Below are 5,494 nucleotides of genomic sequence, written 5' to 3' on the forward strand. Positions count from 1 at the left end.
GCTTCAACACCCCCATTTTGATTCTCAACAAGAACCATTACAAGATCCAAAAAGATGGATGCTACCAAGTAAGTGTGGAGAGACCCAAGGATACTTCAAATTTGAGTCGTGCATATGGATTCCCAAGAAACCTCAGCATTGAAAGTCAAATTGTCATGCAAACAACAGAGAAAGTGATGATGTCAAATAAATAAAGTGCACTACCATTGGACCCCAACCATTACATCAAGCCTAGGGTTATTACCTAGAGAACACTACCATGGGACCCCAACTATTACATCAAGCCTAGGGTTATTACCTAGAGAACACTTCTATCTAGATATCTAATGTACATTGTACAAACTCATCCTCTATGTGCATCAACAATAATTTCATTAACAAGGTGCAAAGTAGGAGTGGAGACCTATGAATCTACATTTGTCACCATCAAGTGAGAGGCAACAAAAATTAGTAAGCCTAATGCAAGTGAAAAATCAAGGCCACCCTACCTTAACAAATGTAGTTACATAAGAACATACTCTTGCAAGGACAAGGGCAAAGAGACATTAGTTCAGGACTACATAAGTGCAACATCTACCTTCTATCGAGTAGAGAATTCCGAAAAAAAGGATAGTGCCCCAAGAACTTATTTGACCAACGATAAATCAAAATGTCAACAATAACAACACATCATCTCCAAGGAAAATGGTAGTTGCATAAGAAATTACCAACAAGGAAATAAAATTCACTTTGAAAGCCCCATATGGAATTTCCTTATTGAGAATTGTTCCAATGTTGAGGAGGCTAGTTTACTGCACATGGGAAGGGGCAAAGAGATGCAACAAGGGCGTTGTAGAAGGAGAGTTGCCTTCAAAGTTGGTAGTAGAGGTGCACATGTGGACATGAGATGAGGAGGAGGTTGTGAGAGAAGAATCAGCGGTAGCAGCAAACGACGCAGGAAACGAGCTAGTGGACATTGTAGCTTCAGAGGTAGGACATGATGAGAAGCCCTCAAAGGAGTGAGAGGAGAGAAGGGGAGGTGGAGGGACATCGATCACACCCTCAAGCATATGGACCAAGGTAGCCATGGTAGGCCGAGTGGCAGGCCGTGACTGGACACACCAGAGGGCTATACTCACCAGGCGTTTGAGGCTGGCAAGGGGCACGCTTCCTTGAAGGCGTGTGTCGAGCAATTGGGCGAGGTCATGGCCATGCTCCTCGGCTAGAACAATAGGGTGGGAGTCATGCATGGGTGCTGGTGGCAAAGCAAGGATGGCGGCCGCAACACGCATGGCCCAAGTGGGCAAGTAGCCAACATCGCCATCGAGGCACCGTCGACCGCTCACTAGTTCAAGCAAGACGACATCGAAGCTGTAAACGTCGATACGAGGGGTGATGGTGGGGTCACGGAGCCACTCTGGAGCAAGATAACCCTTGGTTCCTTTGAGGGTGGTCATGGCGAAGCTCTGGTGACCACCTGGCGAAGCTCTGGTGACCACCTGGTACAAGCTTGGCGAGGCCGAAATCTGCCACCTTGGCACCCATGTGGGAATCGAGAAGAATGTTCTCTGGCTTCACATCGCAATGCACGATCCTCTCTTCAGATTCATGATGAAGGTAAGCCAGGCCTCTGGCTGTTTCCAATGCTATTCTGCACCTCATCTCCCAATCAAGCACCTCCCTTGAAACCTGTTGGACAAGTGCACTGAGCAGTCGCGGGATCGCATATACTGAATTGATCTCCACAGTGATAGGGGTTTTCGCAGGCACCCATTGATGAGTTATAAAAGAGGCACCCATTGATGAGTTATAAAAGAGTTTCCAATGTTGGCCATTCCAGTAAAATGCCTGCAAGTTGCCGAATTGATTCTCTATAAGGAGTGCTCTCCCCGTGCCGTGCGGTACTGCTTTAATTGTAGGACGTAAGGTGCCAAGAACCGTCGACTGGTTGTCATAAAAAATTATGCCATCCTCTATGGTTGCATAAGCTACTGGCTTCGATTTGGAATCTACACCGTAACTCCAATATACGAAAGGCGTGCTATTGTTATTCCCGTTCGTGTAAAGAAATAGCCGACCCTGGCTGCCTAATTTCATGCCATACTTTCATGCAACACTGAACTGGGCGTTCAGAGCTGGAAGCGAAGAAAAGAGTGTGGTGTTTGAGGTAAAATTCATGCCTGATGCAACGTAGAAAACTGGACTCTGCTGGAAACTCTGCCACACAGGGCGTCCCTGTGCACCTCTCAAAACCAGATTGCCAGACTCCTCCAAGATCAAGCTTTGGACGCCCCATCCGGCAGTGCCGGTAATCCAAGACGTGCGGCTTCCGTCGGACTGCAGTGACAAATCGCCGCTGTCACTTGGGTTCAGTTGACAGGTAGTGGCTGCCAGCGGATTCGCATTATTGGCAGCCCAATGCTGCGGCGAGGTTCCTATTTTCTTGTTGCTCACTCCAGCCATGCAGTAAGTGCCGGTATTGACTTGCCAGACTCCAAGCTCCAAGAGATAGCTACCATTGGAAGATTCCAGCAGAGGGCGGCTATCACCGACCTCAGGGCTACCCTCAGGCGGCAATAGAGAACCTAAGGAAACGGATGTTTTGTTGGAGGGACAACAAGCGATGTCTTGTTGGGCGATGGCGGGCGACAGGAAGGAGAGGAGAAATGGGACAAGGAGCGTAGAAAGGAACGCAGGGGCAGACTTCATGGCGGTGAAGGAGCATGGGTCTCTAGAGAAGGAGAACTCGATGCATCACATTGAAGCTCAAAAGCAGAAAAAGCCTTCGAAAAACTCCAGGTCTATGAGAGTGATACAACGAGCTGAAGGGTGGAGGTGAAGAGATATAACAAGATGCATGCATGGAAGGAGAAAGATGGGAGTCGAAAGATTGTAGTTTCAAGAAGGTAGGCATTGCAGAGACATTGAATAACGCGAACAGGAAGAGAGCCATGCAAGCAGCGGGCAATCCATAAGTCTCATCTAGGACAACTAGTCCCAGCTTTGTTATGACTCTGGCTACAATGAGCAGGTAATAAGGCAATGGAGCAACTCAGAAGGATCATTCTCCAGAGTTCCAGTGAGTCTTCCGCTTAGGAATCATGTGCAATCTCAGATAAGCTTTTGGTGCGCGCTCCATCTGAGGAAGCATGCAAAATTCTCTCTGCGTCCATCAACAAGGGAAATAATGCCAGAGCACGTAACGAAATGAGCAGGAAACAAAAGAGAAACGGAAATTAGGAAATAAGAAGGCGAACGTTGCAGCGGAGGAAAGTAGCAAAAGCAGCAACGGTGAGATGAGAAGGCTGAGGAGAGGTTATTCTGCTGGAATTCGAAGGGATAGAAGTAGAGATGAATCCAGCAGCGACCGGGCAAGACTGGAAAGCTAAAGGAGAAAGGGCGTGAGGGAAAGATTAGGGGATTGGAGAGGAGGGAGGAGAAGAGGATGGATGGGAGGCATTGGGAGCTGTGGCTGAGCTGTCTGCTATGGTTGAGAAAGGTGCCGTAGTCAGGAGAGAACGGTGCCGTAGTCGAGGAAGAAGCTGAGTCTGAGGGACTATAGGCCTGTAAGCATTTCATGGCACTATTTACCAACCACTAACATTCAATGGCACACACCACCGGCAAATAGACAAATTGTTTTTTTTTCGAAATTAAACAATTGCTAATTTTTGCTTTGCAAAAAACGCGTCGATGCTAAGGCTATCCTAGAGGGCAGATCAAAAAGAGTACATTTAATGTCCCTTAATAACTTGAGGTAGTAAAATGACTCTTGCACTAAAAAAGACAACCTTATTGTCCTTTAATAACTTATAATAAGTTAGGGTTATGATAGACAAACTAACACTAACTTGAATCTTAAAAAGTTATGTTGACCAAATACAAAGAAAAATAAACGTTGGCCTTGGAGCCTTAGTAGGGCAAAAAAAAATCAAGTGCTTTGGAAAAGCTTGTGACTAGATTGAGCTACCAAGGTGCAATGAATGGGAGGATCTCCTTGTTGGAACCTTTTTCTTTTGCTTTGGTCACTCTCCTGACAGAGCAAAGATGGCTCTCAAAACAAAACAAAACTATTCTACTTCTTTTGTTGCCACTTGTGACATGACTCTTCAACCTTCCTTTGCTTCAATGTCAAGAGGTCGCATCCATCATACTCACGTTACAATTGCCCTTGGATTTTCGAGATGGTCCCTATTCTGCTTCTTGAAGAACTTCCAATCAGCTTTGTCTGCCCAGCTGGGTTTAGCCATCCCCTTTGCGATGGAAGTATGCAAGGTTGATCTACGATGCTTCAAGACCAAACCCATGCGCTCTTGCATATAATTCTCATTGAAGTCCCAATTTGGCGGGTTAGGGTATTTTTGTTTTAATTCATCAATGACCGCCTGCTTCTTTTGGTCATCTTGATACCGCCAATCAGTAGCAATGCCGCTCTTGAAGTGGTGGCTCATCAATCGCCTCATGGTGGCCATCACTGCTTTGCCCTTTCTATCTTCTATTATCTCTCCGGCAGCCGTGATTTGATAGGAGAGGTCCTCGACTGGGTAAGGAGGACTCATGGTAGTGGCAGAGTTAGAGTGAGTGGAAGCTGTGCGAGCGCTTCTAGAGCGAGGAGTAGCAATGGGAGTAGGAGAGGGCAAGGGACCTGATTGATACTGTGTTTCAGGACCAAGTGGAGCCCTGTAGGAATGTGAGTGTGTTGACTCATCTACATCTCTCGAGTCAGCACAACATAAGCAGCCCCTCCTACTCTTCCTTCCCTTACGATAGGCACATGCAAGTGATGACCCCTCGGTCGAAGGGGCACAAGGGGATGGCTGAGCAGTAGGTCCAGCCGTCGGTGTAGGAGAGGGAATTGTTGAGGTCCTCTGAGATAGCACAGAGAAGAATCTTGCTGCCTCCTCATCGGACATCTGTGCTACGAACTCGTCGAGACTCCCGACAAAGCCATGGGCTGCTAGCAAAGGAGTTCCCCGAGGGGTAGTCGCAATGCTACGTTCGAGAGGAGTCGGGCCAGGGGTAGAGTCGCAGGGGTAGGCCCTTGAGGTGTCGCCTGAGAGGAATCAAAGTCCTCTGGAGCATAGAGATCGTGATGTCTCCTCCTGTGAGGCTGTCCATACTCGTCGAACGTGCGACGTGATCCTATGTCTAACGTAGACACAAACATGAAAACAAAAAATAAAAAACAAACATAAGCATAGGCATAGGCAAATACATATGCTTATGATCGAAAGAGGGGGAAGAGGGGGAGAAAGCTTATGCTCATGCTCATGCTTATGCTTATGTTTATGCATGAGCATATGAGCATAAAAGAAAAAGAGAGAAAGCTTAAGCATAGGCAAATACATATGCTTATGAAAGAGGGGGAAGAGGGGGAGAAAGAGAGAGGAAAAGAGGAAAATGAGACATGCTCATGAGAGGAAAATGCTTATGAAAAGATATGCTTATGCTTATGCTTATGCATGAGCATAAGAGAAGGAGACATATGCTTATGCTTATGCATAGGCAAATACAT

General features: G+C 46.8%; 1 pseudogene; it reads right to left on the minus strand.

Moving 5' to 3' along the window:
• Positions 1-788: 788 nt before the first annotated feature.
• On the minus strand, positions 789-3,447 carry LOC147881593 (uncharacterized; annotated as a pseudogene).
• Positions 3,448-5,494: the final 2,047 nt, after the last annotated feature.

This window comes from Dipteris shenzhenensis, chromosome 30 (assembly GCF_047967505.1).
Source record: "Dipteris shenzhenensis isolate YYH24624 ecotype China chromosome 30, Dip_SZ_1.0, whole genome shotgun sequence".
Taxonomy (NCBI): Eukaryota; Viridiplantae; Streptophyta; class Polypodiopsida; order Gleicheniales; family Dipteridaceae; genus Dipteris; species Dipteris shenzhenensis.